General features: G+C 40.1%; 3 pseudogenes across 2 annotated transcripts in view; 2 read left to right on the top strand and 1 right to left on the bottom strand.

The window, feature by feature from the left end:
* LOC144576669 (serine/threonine-protein phosphatase 2B catalytic subunit gamma isoform pseudogene) overlaps positions 1-6,106 on the top strand; it is a 16,660-nt pseudogene extending 10,554 nt beyond the window's left edge. The window contains exon 1 of the transcript XR_013518964.1: positions 1-6,106. This exon is cut by the window's left edge and continues 10,554 nt beyond it. The product of XR_013518964.1 is annotated as a serine/threonine-protein phosphatase 2B catalytic subunit gamma isoform pseudogene (transcript).
* LOC100392686 (splicing factor 3B subunit 2-like) overlaps positions 1-18,679 on the bottom strand; it is a 48,576-nt pseudogene that overhangs the window by 27,424 nt on the left and 2,473 nt on the right. Inside the window, exon 2 of the transcript XR_013518966.1 lies at positions 1-18,679. This exon is cut by the window's left edge and continues 11,778 nt beyond it. The product of XR_013518966.1 is annotated as a splicing factor 3B subunit 2-like (transcript).
* On the top strand, positions 11,975-12,090 carry LOC118155028 (5S ribosomal RNA; annotated as a pseudogene).

The raw sequence follows: 18,679 nt of genomic DNA, 5'->3' as shown, positions 1-18,679 counted from the left end.
ATCATCTAATTTTAATCATAAACCCATGATTGCCATTCCCATAGCCAAAGAAAAGTAAACATGAACTTGGTCCCCACAGAAAGGAAGGTGTGGGCTACCCACAAAGTTAGCATCCTTCTACCATTATGAGAACTAAGGTAAAGGGCTCTAGAATGAATCAGAGCCTAGAGCTTAGCCTAGAGCTCTGCCTCCCCAGTAGCAGCTGGGGTTGAAATTTGTCCTACTAACGTTTTTCCCTTATAACCTTACAAGTTTCTAAAAAAAAAAAAAGTCCCACCAGAGTCCTAAAGGAGCCACCCTGAGAACTTATATAAGACAAACAGCCACAGAAATATGGAGGAATTGTCATGAATACTGCAGTGCCCAGATCTCTCTGCCCTATTCCCTTCCAGACTCAAGAACATATACCCCGAGCTGGATATGACCTCACTGAAAGAGATTACCACTCCTCCAGTGAATCCTACCCAAGTACAGGGGATAAACAACCAGCTCCTCTCCCCAAAGAGGAACAATTCTGCAAGGCTACCCAAGCTTCAGGGCTCCCTTTGGAGTCAGCTGCATCCCTGTTGTGATACATCACAGCCCAATTCTTTCTATGCCCAACCCTAATTCTTTCCTTTCCCCACACCCCAAGTGCTGAGCCCAGGTACACTCCCTAAGACACATCCTTCACCCTCATTTCCATCTGAGTCTCTTTTCTGCAGTAGACAATCTACAACAAATTTTAAGTATCCCTGGCATACTAACAGCAAAAAGTTAATGTTGTTATTTTACTTTGGCCATAATTCTTTTCTATAGTTTTGCAGTATTTTTTCTCTTAGTGTATTCTAAGAGCAAAGAAAATTCTTCAATCAAATGTGTTTATACCCTAACAAGAGCTGTACTATGCAAAATTATTTTTAAATATGTAAGATATCTTTGATTCCTCCAATATAAATACATGTTTAACATGGCCAAAAAATGTTGACAAACAGAAATAAGAAAATTTGATTATGAAATAAAATATTTGGGTATTTGAAGCAAAGAAATAACCAAAATGTTAATTGTACTTAATTGGCATATAACCTGAGATTGATCCGATATATCAGAAATCAAGTGACTTCTACACTACTATGATCAGATTGTAATACCATTTACTAGGCTTTCTTTCTTGTTTTCCTCTCCCTTTATTTGCTCATCTCTTCATCTCTAAAATCTGTTTTTAAGCCTGAAATCCCAGTAGCTGTACTTTCCTACCCACTGTTGTTTATCTCTGAAACCTGTCTACCACCCTGGATGTGCCTGCCTCTTTATTAGCTATCTGCTGACTCGAGGCAGCTGCTGCCTAGTCCTGCAGCATCTAGCAGTGTCCAGCATCTGCCTTAGACTCCTTGACCTGGGTAAATTTTATTTCTTCTTAATGGAGAATGAAATGGAGTCACAGCTTGCTCCTGGGTTAGGTTCTAACACTAGTCTATTAGGTGAAGAAAAAAAATGTAGATCACTAATAATACTCTTGCAAATCTTATCAGACCAGAAAAGAAAAATGTATCTCAAAAATGTCTCATTGCTGGTTTTTTTCCCAGCATTTGAATCAATCACTATGAAGTGTTTGGCTTTCATTTAAGGTAATACATTATTCAAATCAGTGCTGTGTTCAAATACAAAAGTTCCACTTAGCTTAGCAAGATGCTGACACGTTAAAAGGCATGAGGGAAAGGCCATTCCTGTTCATTGAAGGAACTCACTTGAAGACTCCCCTGCATGATTTAAAGGATTACTTTTCCCTGATCTTTTATTTCTATTGGTCATTATACATAATTCTTTGTAATCTTTTTACCAACAATATTTGTATATTTTCATGGCATACATGTGATACTTTGATACATTCATGGAATGTATAATAATCAAATCAGTCATTGATCAGTTATTTAGGATATTCATCACTTCAAATATTTATCATTTATTTGTTTTGGGAACATTTCAAATCTTCTAGCTATTTTGAAATACTTATTAATTATAGTCACCCTAATGTGCTATCGAACACAGGTATTTATTTCTTCTAACTAATGTTTGCAACCATTGACTAACCTCCCCTTATCCCCTGCCACACAGATAAACCCATTCCAGTCTCTAGTAACCATCATTCTACACTCTATCTTCATGAGGTCAGCATTTTTAGCTCCAACACATGAATGAGAACATGTGGTATTTGTCCAGATCTACCTTATTTCTCTTACTTTAATGGCCTCCAGTTTCATCCATCTTGCTGCAAATGAAAGGATTTCTATTCTGTCTTATGGTTAAATAAAATTCCCTTGTGTATATATACCACATTTTCTTTACCATTCATCTGCTGATGGATACGCATGTTGACTCGATATTCTAGGTATTGTGAACAGTGCTGCAATAAACATGGGGTTGGAGGCTTCCATTTAATATACTGATTCCCTTTTCTTTGGATAAATACCCAGGAGTGGGATTTCTGAATCATATGATAGTTCCATTTTTAGTTATTTTAGAAATCTTTATACTGTTTTTTTTTCTTTTTTGTTTGATTGCATTTTAGGTTTTAGTGTACATGTGAAGAACATGCAAGATAGTTGCATAGGAACACACGTGACAGTGTGATTTGCTGCCTTCCTCCCCATCACCTATATCTGGCATTTCTCCCCATGCTATCTCTCCCCAACTCCCCCACCCGCCCGAGCTGTCCCTCCTATTTCCCCCCGACAGACCCCAGTGTGTGATGCTCCCCTCCATGTGTCCATGTGTTCTCATTGTTCAACACCCAACTATGAGTGAGAACATGCAGTGTTTGATTTTTTTCTTGTGTCAGTTTGCTGAGAATGATGGTTTCCAGGTTCATCCATGTCCCTACAAAGGACACGAACTCATCATTTTTTATGGCTGCATAGTATTCCATGGTGTATATGTGCCACATTTTCCCTGTCCAGTCTATCATCGATGGGCATTTGGGTTGATTCTAGGTCTTTGCTATTGTAAACAGTGCTGCAATGAATATTCGTGTGCATATGCCCTTATAGTAGAAAGATTTATAATCCTTTGGATATATACCCAGTAATGGGATTGCTGGATCAAATGGAATTTCTATTTCTAGGTCCTTGAGGAATTGCTACACTGTCTTCCACAACAGTTGAACTAATTTACACTCCCACCAACAGTGTAAAAGTGTTCCTTTTTCTCCACATCCTCTCTAGAATCTGTTTTCTCCAGATTTTTTAATGATGGCCATTCTAACTGGCATGAGATAATATCTCAATGTGGTTTTGATTTGATTTGCTCTAATGACCAATGATGATGAGCATTTTTTCATATGTTTGTTGGCCTCATGTATGTCTTCTTTTGTAAAATGTCTGTTCATATCCTTAGCCCACTTTTGAATGGGCTTTTTTTTTCTTGTAAATCTGTTTTAGTTCTTTGCAAATTATGGATATCTGCCCTTTGTCAGATGGGTAGATTGCAAAAATTTTTTCCCATTCTATTGGTTGCCGATTCACTCTCATGACTGTTTCTTTTGCCGTGCAGAAGCTGTGCGGTTTGATTAGGTCCCATTTGTCTATTTTGGCTTTTGTTGCCAGTGCTTTTGGTGTTTTGGTCATGAAATCCTTGCCTACTCCTATGTCCTGAATGGTTTTGCCTAGATTTTCTTCTAGGGTTTTTATGGTGTTAGGTCTTATATTTAAGTCTTTAATCCATCTGGAGTTAATTTTAGTGTAAGGTGTCAGGAAGGGGTCCAGTTTCTGCTTTGTGCATATGGCTAGCCAGTTTTCCCAATACCATTTATTAAACAGGGAATCCTTTTCCCATTGCTTGCTTTTGTCAGGTTTGTCAAAGATCAGATGGTTGTAGATGTGTGGTGTTGCCTCCAAGGTGTTTGTTCTGTTCCATTGGTCTGTATCTCTGTTTTGGTACCAGTACCATGCTGTTTTGATTACTGTAGCCTTGTAGTATAGCTTGAAAACCAGTAGTGTGATGCCTCCAGCTTTGTTCTTTTTGCTTAGAATTGACTTGGCTATGCAGGCTCTATTTTGGTTCCACATGAAGTTTAAGGTGGTTTTTTCCAGTTCTGTGAAGAAAGTCATTCGTAGCTTGATGGGGATAGTGTTGAATCTGTAAATTACTTTGGGCAATATGGCCATTTTCATGATTCTTCCTAACCATGAGCATGAAACGTTTCTCCATCTGTTTGTGTCCTCTCTTATTTTGTTGAGCAGTGGTTTGTACTTAGATATAGTTTGTACTTCTCAAGGTGACCATATTTAGAAAAGTGAGCATGTGAGTAGAGTTACAATTAGACTGACTTAAAATCTTACCAGATATGTAGCACAGGTCTATAGTCCCAGCTACTGGGGAGGCTGAGATACGAGCATGGTCTAAGCCCAAGAGTTGGTGGCTGCAGTAAGACATCATTGAACCACTGCACTCCAGCCTGGGCAACAGAGGGAGACCCCATATAAAAAACAAACAAGTCAAAGATGTAGTGAACCCAAGTTGGAGTTGTGATATTTTGTCACATTACTGAAGCCTTCTAAGCCCATATTCGGCTTACTTGTTACACTGATAGACAACCCCAAGAGCATAGTAATTGAGAGTTATTTAGACAAATATATATATATGTAAATCTATATCTATGATCTTCAAGTAGAGAGTCACATTTAATTAAAATTTCAAGGATTTACTTTTTATTTTTATCTGAACCTTAGATGAAGGAGTGAGTTAAGGCTACACTGAGAACTCTGTCAGAAGGTACACTGATCACCCACCTGAACCTAGGAATATGGGAAATTGCTTGAGACCCCCCCTCCTCAGATTACACTGTTGCACAAGCATCGATGGGGCCGGATCTTTGGCCCCTGCTGGTACATCTGGAACGGAACAAGCTTCAGTTCCAGTCTCTCATCCAGCACCTGGCCAGCCTCTATTATTAGCAACACTGCTGACTGAAGAAGAACAAGTTAGAATAGCTTAAAATATAAGCCTTCTAGAGTGTTTGCCTAAAGAAGTTTATGGCCGGCCAGGCGTGGTGGCTCACACCTGTAATCCAAGCACTTTGGAGGCAAAGGTGGGCAGATCACCTAAGGTCGGGAGTTCAAGACCAGCCTGACCAACATGGTGAAACCCCGTCTTTAAAAAAAAAAAAAGTTTATGGCCCTGGAAGAGACAAATCAGAAGAGGAGATGCCAGAACGTGATTTGTTTACTGGAATTTGTTTGTAGGGACTCCATTCAATGTCTGCCATGCAAGCACTTCTTTCACCTTGACTGTATAGACACATGGCTGTTGCAATTCTTCACATGTCCCTACTGCAGGGAACTAGTGGATACAGCACTGTCTTCATCCTTGAGACCAACTGGGTGACTACAAGAAAAACATTATTTTTGATGGTCCTTTTTTTTTTTTTTGCCACTAAGCCAAAGAGCCAGGGAATAAAAATTATGATGATGCATAAAAAGTTGTCCATGGCCAGGCGCGGTGGCTCAAGCCTGTAATCCCAGCACTTTGGGAGGCCAAGGCGGGTGGATCATGAGATCAAGAGATCGAGACCATCCTGGTCAACATGGTGAAACCCTGTCTCTACTAAAAATACAAAAAAAAAAAAAAAAATTAGCTGGGCATGGTGACATGTGCCTGTAATCCCAGCTACTCAGGAGGCTGAGGCAGGAAAATTGCCTGAACCCAGGAGGCGGAGGTTGCGGTGAGCCGAGATCGTGCCATTGGACTCCAGCCTGGGTAACAAGAGCAAAACTCCGTCTCAAAAAAAAAGTTGTCCAAAATTTTTTCAATAACTACAGATGCTGGGATACAGTGTGACATTTTAAAAACTTACAGGGAAAAGCAGGATAATTTTCTTATGTACAGCTTGACTCAAGGTTTATAAATACAAGTGCATTTATATTTTGGTTTTGCTCTAGTACATAAAAATTGTATAAAGTGTTGCAGCGGTTGTGTTTGTTTTAATTGTGTGTGAAGATTAGGGAAAAGACTATGGTTATTTTTACTAAAGTAACTTCTCCCCAGTGCAAATCCTTAACTAAAGTTATTAACATTTACCTTAAGGTTTTTTAAAGAGCTGCATTTAAATGTTCAAATAAACTTTCAAAAAGCCCTTACCTTTTTTCCTGTATCGTTTTGTGAGAGGTTCAACTTTTTAAATGTCTCATAAATCCAATCAAGGTTTTAAAAGGGGTGTGTCCCACAAAAGAAATCTAGATGAATTTGATATCTGTGTAATCAGGATATGTCCCCAGGAATGTAGTGCTAATTAGGTTTATTTTCTGTGTTTCCTGCCTAACAGGAGGACAAAATAGAAGTCTCATTTGCTCGGAGAAGTTGAACAGTGAGAGATGTTGGTAGAACAAAGAGAACTTTCCTGATGTCACCTGCCTGTTTTGTTTGTTTGTTGTTTTGTTTTTTGTAGAGACTCTTACTATATTGACCAGGCTGGTCTTGAACTCCTGACCTCATATGATCCACCTACCGTGGTGTCCCAAAGTGCTGGGATTACAGGCATAAGCCACCCTGCCCAGCCTCTGAAATCTGTCTCTGAATCTAATTGGCTTTACTGTCTCCAGGTTTGGGTCTTCCACTAAACTAGAAGTGAGCTAGCCTCGTTTCATTCCCATTTATTTTATAATGGCCATATAATTTTGAAACCATTTTTCCACTGTTAAACACTATGATGTCTGTGGAAGAAAAAGGGAGAACTTTATTTTCTATTTAAGAAAAAAAAACCACTGGTGGGGTGTAATAGCTCAAGCCCCACTTGACCCCAGGAGTTCAGGACCAGACCGGGCAACACAGTGAGACATGCAGCCAGGCTACTTTGGAATCTATTTAATGGTAGGGTGGAACAAGAGACTTTCAACCTGCACATCTAGCACCAAAATCCACTGTGCAAGAAACAAGAGCACACATGATAATGCTACTGGTGTGTTCCATGACTCCCATAGGGCAGATCAGTACATGAATTAGAGGGCAAGGAGTCAGTTTTGTAGGAAATTCAGTTGACTACAGATATCTTAGTAAAATCTGGAGTTCTGTTATTAGCAGAAATATCCCTTAATTTCCTAATTTATGCATATAAAAAGCATTTTTCAAGTTTAAGTACCATGTAAGACAATGTTCATAACTACAGGATGGGCAAATGACTATGTATCAAGAAAGGTTCAAATTATTACCCTTCACGTCTGAAGTACCAAAACAAAAATATTCTAGTACTCGTAATAGAGACCCAGTGACTGTGATTTGCATACATTTGATTATTTAATCCTCAAAATAACCTTGCAGTATCCCATTTAACAAAGAAAAAATATGAACCAGGTTCAGAAAATGTTATTAATATGACACAGTTACATGGCTAGAAAATGACAGAGCTAGAATTTTAACTAAGTTCTGTCTCTGAATCTCAAATTTCTAAAAGGGCTGATTTTGAGGAATAGATATTAGATCCAGCTTATCACCTGTCAGATAAATGACCAGAGACACCCTCCTTTTCTTTTTTTTTAAAGACGAGGTTTCACCATATTGGTCAGGCTGGTTTTGAACTCCTGACCTCAGGTGATCCGCCTGCCTTGGCCTCCAAAGTGCTTGGATTACGGGCGTGAGCCACTAGGCCCGGCCACCCTCCTTTTCATCCAGTTCACATGATGAGACCTCATGCTCTCCCACATGGTAAACACCACTGCACTGACCCTATTTCCCAAACATTAGGCCCCAGCTCTCTTCAGTCTACCCATGCTTACCCATCTCAGCACATACACACCAGACAAATGATTCCCATATCCCTTCAGTATTTCACCACTTCTGCTGATCGAGAGCCAAGTTCCAGATGACTCTGAATAGTTCTCTTTTCTGACACTGCCTTTCCCAATTTAGGGTTATCACAGAGTCAACATGGAGCTAATGATATCAAGGGATCTGTGCCTTATTTGTGTAATAAAATAAAATAAAAATTTTAATGCTCCAGGAAAATCATGCTACCTCTGAAATGCAACTGAGAATATCAGAAGAAAAATACTTTCTTGCATTTTTATTATACATCAGTATTAGCTGGCAATGTTTATTTATTTTATTTGTTGTTTGAGATGGAGTCTTGCTCTGTCACCCAGGCTGGAGTGCAGTGGCACAATCTCGGCTCACTGAAACCTCCACCTCTTGGGCTCAAGCAATTTTCATGCATCAGCCTCACGAGTAGGTGGGACTACAGGTGTGTGCCACCATGGCCAGCTAATTTTTTGTATTTTTAGTAGAGATGTGGTTTCACCATCTTGGCCAGGCTGGTTTAGAATTCCTGGCCTCAGGCAATCTGCCCATCTTAGCTTCCCAAAGTGCTGGGATTACAGGCATGAGCCACCATACCCAGCCCTAGCTGACAATGTTTAATATGAACATATCATAAAGCATGTTCATATAAAAATATATTATAGCAATGGAAGAAAGCTTTATTGAAAGAAAAAAATTGATGTGGTCTAGTTTAGGAAATTATTAATAAATTAGAAACAGATAATGACAAAAAAAGTTTTTGGCCAGAGATATGATAATGGACACTTACGGCAGTTGCAAAAAAGGGTAGAGGCCATTATTTCCCACTTCCAAATCATTAAGCTAAATCTGCCTTGATCAGCTTATAATTTAATATATAAAATTTGTTTCTATGCACACAAATATGATAACCATTTAAAATAGGCTACAAAGAGTCTACATACATATATTTTTGCTAATTCCATAAGCACATGAGTATTTTCATTGCTAGTGTAAAAACTACCACATAAAACACCTAGGGATACTCAATGAACATCAAGATCAAATGCTACCGGGTCAATTCCATGATATATTATGTCCAAACAAAAACAAGCACACAATTAGGGATTGCAGTTTTCTTCATAATGGCCAAATACTTTAAGGAATGAAGAAATAAACCAGGATGTGTCCACACACAAAATAGTGCTTAGCAATAGAATTTAATAACTAGACCATGCAATGACATGGTAAGTCTTAAATGCATAGTCCTTAATAAAAGCAGCCAATCTGAAGAGAGCACATACTGTTTGATGTCACTTATATGACATCCTGGAAATAGCAAAAACTACAGAGATGTAAACAGAGGAGTGGTTGCTAGTGGCTTGCTGGGGTCGGAGTGCTGCAGAGAAGATCCAGTGGGAAGTTGAGTTCATCTCCCTTGGTTGACACAATCATGGTGGGCATATGTGGAAGCTGTGGTGTGCAGTGCCAGCATGAAAAAGGCCACTTCTCGTGCTACCAGAGAAAGGTTTTCTTCCATCATACATGTAAGGCTGTCAAGGCCAGTTCTGAGGAGAATACTTCATGGATATTTGGTATGATTCCATAAGTGATTCTGTACATGGGGACAACTTCACTCTCTGATATTCCGTTTTTGGTTTTTGGTTTTTTTTTTTGAAAGAGGTTTGCTCTTGTTGCCCAGACTGGAGTGCAACAAGAGTGCAATGGCACGATCTCGGCTCAGTGAAACCTCCGTCTCCCGGGTTCAAGCGATTCTCCTACCTCAGCCTCCCAAGTAGCTGGGATTATAAGCATGAGCCACCACACCCGGCTAATTTTTTATTTTTAGTAGAGATGGGGTTTCTCCATGCTGGTTAGGCTGATCTCGAACACCTGACCTCAGGTGATCTGCCCACCTTGGCCTCCCAAAGTGTTGGAATTACAGAAATGAGCCACCACGTCTGGCCAGTATTTCATTTTTCCTATGCTAGGCAGTGAAGCTCCTTTATTTCATTCTCTGTGTTCAACTCAATTACTTTGGTCTCTATTTCCTGCTATTCAACCATCTTAGGAAATTTGTTCTAGCAGCTCAAGAGTGGCCAATGGGCCCTTATCTCCTCAGAGGTTTTAGTCCTGACAGGGGACACTTTGCACTTATCCCTGAAGCAGTTCCACTCCTCAAGACAGCCACCCGCCCAGGCCCAGGGTGGGGCAGCTGGTGAGTTAGAATAGGGATGCTGAACTTTGGGGATGTGCCAGGGGCAAGAAGTATTTAAGCAAGCAGCACTGTGACATTGCCTTGTCCCAGAAAAGAGCAGGCACTGCACAGGGAAGGCCCCAGATAAGGTGTGTGAGCTGAGTCCTCCTGCGAGATCAGGTTGTGGAGACTCAAGCAAGGCAGTGCTCTTATAGACATATTAGAAAACAGTTGCCTATGCTTGCCTTACTTTGGAGTAAGGGTCTCCCAAAACTTGAAGCCCTTCATAATTATTCCAGTGCTAACTCCTTAATGCAGGGAAGGAACAAGCTTTCCTTCAGAGCTCCACATGTTCCTTGAACTGTGAGACATTTTTTCATGTTAACTGGACTTATTCTTATAAAAATGAGATTAGTATTTCCATTTTACAAAGAATATGAGAATCAACAAGGGTAATTTTCTCCATGTCAGACAGCAAATGTGCTAAAATGCTGGGTGCTGAGCTTGTCTTGCTTCTGAGTCTACGATGGTTCAATTACACAATGCTCCCTCTCACCTTCCCGGAGAGAATGTTTCTTAAATGCTATTCTCTATTAGCAGACAAAAATCCTCAAATCACATTCGATTTTCAGCAGATGGAGGAACTCAGGTAGACTCCAGCTCATAGTTGAGGCTTTTCTCTCTCAGAAGCTTCTCTCTCAAGTTGCCACATTTCTCCAACTTAATTAATTTAAATAATCAAAACAGAAGCTTGTTTGTGAGGTAGTGTCCCCAAGCCCTAGTAATTTAGCAGGCCACACAGAAAGTGGCATGACACGCAACAGGTAAATAATAATACAGTCTTTAAAAAAGGGGAGGAGCAAAATTATTACCCTAGGCATTTGCCCCACCAACACACACACACACCCCACGCCGCATGTACACATGTGCACACACAGTCTCCTCCTCTGAAGATGGAGCATAATAATGGTCACTTGTACCATCCATGTGCAGTAATTCTGGGCTGCTGAGTCCAGCTCTTTTCTGTTGTCTGACACCATCCTGTAGATCTTTGGACGTTTTTATTCACATGTTTATGTATTCTCTCACCAGCTGGATTTTAAAGGACCCACAGAGGGTCAAGACCCTTGAAATTCTGAGGCAGGGGGCTTTCCTGGGTTCCCTTCAGTTATCTGAGCCACATCTCTGTAAACATGTTGGCTGATGGGCTTGTCTAAAAGGCACCTGCCCACCATGATGCAATAGTGCCACTCTGGCACATAACAATACAGCCAGTATTCAATATCTTTAGCTGACTCGAGACCTTTAATTTGCTGAAAATGTGCTTTTGGAAAGTTCTGTTTTAGTGTTCATTCCCATTTCTCATTAATAGAGACTGATACTCTAAGTAAACCATAACTGGACACCAGAAGCAGATGTGATAGAGTGGAACAGCTTTGGAGTAAGTCAGGGGTAGCAGGCTGAATAATGCTTCCAAAGGTACACAGTCCTGATTCCCGTTACCTGTAAATGTTACCTTGTATAGGAAAAGGGTCTTCGCAGATGTAATTATTAAGGTTCTTGAGATGAATAGGTTATCTTGGATTATCTGGGTGGACAGGAGATGAAGAGAAGACTGAAACAAATTCTCCCTCAGACCCTCCTAATAAAACCAACACCACTGACACCTTGATTTTGGACTTCAGGCCTCCAGGACCATGAGGGTATGTGTTTCTATTGTTTTAAGTCACTAGGGTTGTAGTGATTTGTAACAGCAGCCCTGGGAAATAAACACAACAGGAGGCTTGGAATCCCAGCTTCATCTCATACTCTATGAGACCAGCATAGTATTCAACTTCATAGTTTGTGAGAATTAAATGAGTTAATCTGGCACAATGGTGGGCACACAGTGGCTTCTGGTGATTTCACCAGTGTTCTGGAGTGGCTGTGAGGTTTTTTCACTAAGTGATAAGTGAATTCTTTATTCCAAAGTAAGACAAACACGGGAAACTATCTTCTGGTAAATGTCCAGAGCTCACAGAAGTCACTACTCCAGTCGACGGCCATACCACCCTGAACACGCCCGATCTCTGATCTCGGAAGCTAAGTAGGGTCGGGCGTGGTTAGTACTTGGACGGGAGACCGCCTGGGAATACAGGGTGCTGTAGGCTTTAAAAAATCAAATTAAAAAATAAATAAATAATAAAAAAAGAAGTCATTACTCCAACAGGCAGAGTAGTCGTCACTCCTGCAGGCTTTGGGTCCAGAGTCTCAGCCACTTTCCTCTGGAAAATGAGCTTTTTCTGACAGATAAGTCTTTCTGTGTTTAGTGTGTGGTAGAGATGACAGCTTGCCTCTATGTGCTTGCTTAAGGTGCTGGTGTGAAAGTGATTTTGTAACAAAGAAAAATAGAAGCAACTTCTATTTGTTACTTTATCAAGAACTTTTGCTCTTTATCAAGAACTAGAATTGGCTGAGTAAGTGTAAACCAGCTGATGTACAAGGAGATAAGTATATTTTGTTTTTTTCAATTGTAGTAATGAATGACAGGGTCTTAGAGTAATAATAACAACAAGATGCCGAGGCGGGTGGATCACGAGGTCAAAAGATCGAGACCATCCTCGTCAACATGGTGAAACCCCATCTCTACTAAAAATACAAAAAATTAGCTGGGCATGATAGTGCATGCCTGTAATCCCAGCTACTCAGGAGGCTGAGGCAGGAGAATTGCCTGAACCCAGGAGGCGGAGGTTGCGGTGAGCTGAGATCGTGCCATTGCATACCAGCCTGGGTAACAAGAGCAAAACTCCGTCTCAAAAAAAAAAAAAAACCAACATGAAGCTTATCTTAGCCTTCCCTCTTTTCACCCATGGAACATCCATCAGCCTCTTATCCCAAAGAAAACCCTTACTATGTCTCTACTTCCCCAGAGATTGAAGCCACTGCCAGGGGTTGTCAGATGACAGTCTTTAAAAATGCAAATGAATTCTACAATTCCTTTTTAGACTATATAGCTCACATTTCTACTTCAAAGTCTAGCCAGCATCTGAAACTTAACACAGTAAAAAGGAGTATCTTTCATACCCACCCTTTCTCATCTTCCAACAGCCATTTCTCTTCCAGGCTGGTGTAAAAGGCTGTCACACTTACCTTCCACTGACCTGTTAACACTTAAACTGTCCATGGGCGGCAAAGCTCAAACAGCACCGACTGTAATATTCCTTCGGGGGCTTCAGGGCCTGCACAGAGTTTTGCTCCTCCTGGCACCCAAAACCACTCACCCCAGCTCCTGCACATGCTTACCTGCATGTTTCCTCCCATGACGGGTTGAGCACAGGCGGTTCTAGTGAGTGGAGTCTGCCCCTGCCAGCGCCTAAGTGACCAGCTACTTCCAGCACCCACACCTCAGTTCCCACGAGCAAAGGGGTCAGGGAAATTATCCTGCTTCACTATCTCAGTCAGGTGACCAAATCAACATCAACAGTGATCAGTCACATTGAAAGTACACATCCTTTGTATGATACGATGAAAAGGACACTTCATCTTTTCGGTCTTCCTCCCAGACATCCATAAACCCAGACGTATCATGAGAAACACATTTGATAAATCCCACTTGAGGGACATTCCACAAATGCGTGTCCTCAAAGCAGACAAGGCCACCAAAAAAGAAAGGAAAGTCTGAGAAACTGCCACAGTCTAAAGGAAGCTAAGGAGATACAACGACTAAATGTAATATGGTAACCTGCATAAGATCCAGGAACACAAAAAGGACCTTGTTTTAAACTGAATGTTTGTGGCCTCCCCAGAATCTTCGTATGTTGAAGTTTTAACCCCGAATGCATCTGGAGCTAGGGTGTTTGGAAGGTAATCAGCATTAGATGAAGTCATGAGGGCAGGGCCCTGGTCTGATGGGATTAGTGCTCTTATAAAGAGACACAGAGAGCTTATTCTTTCTCTCTTTCTGTGAGAACACACCTAGGAAAGGGGACTGTGCCGTGTGCAAGTGAGGAAGCGAGGCCTCACTGGAACCCAACAATCCTGGCACCTGATCTCAGACATTCAGTCTCCGGATCTGTGAAACAAATTTATTTTGTTTAATCCACTCAGTGTATGGAATTTTGTTATGGCAGCTAACTAATACAGACCTTAAGTAAAAACTAAAGAAATCAATCATGTATAGAACTTAGTCAATAATAATATATCAATATTACTTCACTAATTGTGGCAAATAACCACAGTAATGTAACATGTTAACAATAGGAAAACTGCATGTACGTTATTTGGAAACTCTCTCTACTATTTTGACAACTTTCTGTAAATTTAAGACTCTTTTAAAATAAAAAATGTATTTCTAAAAATCTGATGTCTTCCTATCATATTTTTATTAAGCCAAAGGCCTCCCAATCTCTTTGACTCATCATCTAATACTTACACCTTGTTTGCTCTGGTGTTCCATGTTCACCTTTACAAGGGTTTCACAGTATGAGTTACAAACATGTACACGTTTGTCAAAATTGATCAAACTGCACACTTAAGATCTATGCATTTCACTATATATGTTATATTTCAATTACAATTGTTTTAAAATATATGATTGCCAAATGAACAATCTAATGACCTAAAAAGTACCCTTGAATTTGGTGGCTGAAAACACTAACGTTTCATTTGCTCTGGAATCTGCAATTTGGACATGGTTCAGCATGGACACCTCATTACTTCTCTATTTGCCAGTAGCCAGCGACTGGTATTATCTAAAGGCTCACTCACTCACATGTCAGTTGGTGAATGCTGTCTGTCACCTGAGACTTTAGCTGGGCCTGTAGGTTCAAACACCGACACAAGGCATCTTATATGCCCCGAGATTCCTCATGATGTGGTGGCTATGTTACAAAAGCTTTATATTCAGTGTGACTCTAATTCTGTTTCAATATATATACACATTCTAAAAAAATTAAGTTTTCCCTGGAATGAAGGAAATTGAGTGATTTCTAAACTTTCATAGTTAATAAATTTTTATTTTATAAATTTTATACCATAAAGATGTATTACTTTATAAATCAGATGAAAAAAAATTGAGTTCCCTATTAGCGTACATAATACATTAGTGTAAACACAAATGAAATTGAAAATGCAAAAATGTCAACATATTTACATTACTATAAAAAAAAGAATCCACTCACAAACAGCAAAAATGTTATGAAATATTTCATTCATGCTGCCTTACTTCCCCGCCCTCCCCATCACCAGACGGTTTCGCTTTTATTGCCCAGGCTGGAATGCAATCTGCTCACTGCAACCTCCGCCTCCCAGGCTCAGGCGATTCTCCTGCCTCAGCCTCCTGAGTAACTGGGATTACAGGCGTGCGCCACCATGCCTGGGTAATTTTTGTATTTCTAGTAAAGACGGGGTTTCACCATTTTGGTCAGGCTAGTCTCGAACTCCTGACCTCAGGCGATTCACCTCCCCCAGCCTCCCAAAGTGCTAGGATTACAGGCATGAGCCATCTCGTCCAGCCCATCTTACTTTTCAAGTTACAGATGAACTGAACATCAGCACATCAGAAACTAACAAAAAACACAAATATGGGCCGGGTATGGTGGCTCACGCCTATAATCCCATCACTTAGGGAGACTGAGGTAGGTGGATCACGAGGTCAAGAGATCGAGACCATCCTGGTCAACAAGGTGAAACCCTGTCTCTACTAAAAAATACAAAAAATTAGCTGGGCATGGTGGCGTGCACCTGTAGTCCCAGCTACTCAGGAGGCTGAGGTAGGAGAATTGCTTGAACTCAGGAGGCGGAGATTGTGGTGAGCCGAGATTGTGCCATTGCACTCCAGCCTGGGTAACAAGAGCAAACTCCATCTCAAAAAAACAAACAAAAAAAACCCACACAAATATGTTCAATGATATCTGGTGTCTTCTAAATCGCACATCTGGCCCTTTTCATAGCACAGCTCTCCCTTAGTCCAATTCCTTCCTCAAAACCTTCTCTTCATATCTTCTTTTAATCAAAACCAACTAGTAACATTACCCTAGAAATAAAATCATCTGGAAAGCAAGGCCTTCAAAGGCAAACCTCAGACGATAGAAAATTCCTATCTTACAGCATGGTGTAACCTCACCTGAGAATAGATTCTATATATTTATTAAGATTTGAGGCCTGCTAAACAAATACTATGGCTACCTCAAGGTCACTATGGAATTCTCAGTAATGATTAAACAATACAGGAGTCTACGGCAAGATCTTCTGCTCCTTCTCCTTCCTTGGCCTCAGCCTTATTGCAAAACACTCCCTCCTGTCTGCTACCTGGCCCTGCAAGGCACATTCTTACGTTCCATACGGACCAGTAACTTCTATCATCTCATCAATTCTACACTTACTCTAGTAAAAAGTTAACTGTTTTTGTTACACTAAACTCCTTTGCGTCATCTGACATTAAACAACTACTTCTATAATTTTCTAATTTTTCAAAACACCGTAAATTTGCATATACCAAATTAACATACTTATAAGTTGTATTTTTGCACTTTTCATTTCCTGATTTGTCTTTTTCCTGTTGACTCACACTATTTGAATACAACAAATTCCTAAGCTTTTTCTCAACCTGGACTATTTACATTATAAAAATGTCCTATGTTCTCTAAAATGTTCAATTTTAAAATGATAACTAAATGATTTTATTCATCCAATTTTACAATATGAGTTTTTATTATCCCAGGAACTTCATCAACAAGCAAGTCAATTCTTAGGTGCTTCAAAGAAACAATTATCAGCATGAAAAGTTAAGGCTTGTGTGGTATTAATCAAATATTCTCAAGACTTGCTCAAATAGAAAATAACTGTAAATATACTCATGTGTTGCTTAATAATGGGAGTACATCTTTAAAAATGCATCATTAGGCAATTCACTGTGGACATGACAGTGGACTTACACTAACCTAGACAGTCTAGCCTACTACACATGCGCCTAGATGGTTCAGGGTTCAGCTAAACAATGAAAGACGTGTCAAAAAGTTTTAAGTCCTGTCTCCTCCCCATGCTATATAGGTTACAGACCTATATAGCAGCTTACTGTACTGAATACTATAGTACATGTGTATCTAAACATAGAAAAGGTACTGTAAAAACACTGGATAAAAGATAAAAAATGGCATATCTATATAGGGCACTCACCATGAATGGAGACTGCAGGCCTAAAAGTTGTTGTGGGTAAGCGGGGGGTGAATGAATGCTAAGGTCTAAGACATTGCTGTACACCACTATTGACTTTGTAAATACTTTACCCTTAGGCTACACTGAAAAATTCTTTCTTCAGTTAACCTTGGCTTACTGTAACTCTTTTTATTTTACAAAGTTTTAAACTCTTCCATAATTGCACTTAGCTTAAAACACACATTGTGCATCTGTACAAAATATTCTTTCCTTATATCCTAATTCTATAAGCTTTGTTCTGTTTTTAATTTTAAAACTTTTTGTTAAAAACTAGGACACAAACACCCACTAGCCTAGGCATACACAGGGTCCAGATCATTCACATCACTGTCTTCCACCTCCAATCTCGTCACTCTGAAAGGTTTTCAGGGCCAATAACACTCATGTAGCTGTCACCTGCTATTATGACAGTGCCATCTTCTGGAATATTTCCTGAAAGACCCGCCTCAGGCTGTTCTATAGTTAACTTTTCTTTTTAATCAACAGAAGTACACACTAAAACAATGATAGAATGTGTAGAAAATACACAAACCAATAATGTATTTAACGTTACCAAGTATTAGGTACTGTACATAAGTGCATATGCTATACTTTTACAGGACTGGCTGCACAGTAAGTTTGTTTACACCAGCATCACCACAAAAAGATGAGTAACTAAGAAATTGTGAATACTGCAGCTTCACTAGGCAACGGGAATTTTTCAGCTCCCTTATAATCCATGGGACCAAAATCATATGAGTTCTGATGACCTCACTGGCACTATGCAGTACATAACTGTACTACACAAATTAGGGCTATACGTGGGTGTACAAATTTATAGTAGTCCCAAAGCTACCAACTCAAGACCTTCAGCTAAACAATGAAAGACGTGTCAAAAAGTTTTAAGTCCTGTCTCCTCCCCATGATTCTCCTGCTTTTTTGAGTACTGAAAAGAACTTTCTCTGGTTGCTGAGATGTTTAAATGAGGTCATTTCTATGAAATCACTTTTAAAGAGTTATAAGCATTATATAAATTAAAAGGTATTATTAGCATAACAAAGAAAATATTTCGGCCTATATGTGTTTTGGTTAGTTACAGTTCTTTTACAATAACGGTGGGTAATGGCCCCCACCTGTGTTATGAGATAATGTTCTAATCAATGTCTCTGCCTTTGTATCTTTTCTGAGGGCTTTGCTCCCTTCGTTCTAATGAAAGGTGTATTCTAGTGCTGGGTGTATGTCATCCAGGCTGATACTCTGCCCAGCTCCATTTGGTGTTACTAAATCCCTTACCAGTCAGATTTGTGGACTGGCGGTCGGTCATACACCATCCCTGAAAGGATGCTGGGACAGTCTTCCAGGGATTCATTGACCTCTTACCTCTTTTTCTCCGTTTCTTTTGGGGGATGGGGGAATTGACCTTTCTAAAGTGCATATCAAGGGGCAGCTCCATCCCCATGGCCACTGGAGCTTGAGACACTCTGAAGTCAGAAGGCTGGGGCGGATCCCTTCCAGCAAGCCCCCGTGTTGGTTCTCAGTCCTGCTTCTCTTTGGGTACATGCTCTT

The sequence above is a fragment of the Callithrix jacchus genome, chromosome 6 (assembly GCF_049354715.1).
Source record: "Callithrix jacchus isolate 240 chromosome 6, calJac240_pri, whole genome shotgun sequence".
Classification (NCBI taxonomy): domain Eukaryota; kingdom Metazoa; phylum Chordata; class Mammalia; order Primates; family Cebidae; genus Callithrix; species Callithrix jacchus.
Note: the sequence above shows the minus strand (reverse complement) of the source record. Positions and strands in the feature narration are given on the sequence as shown.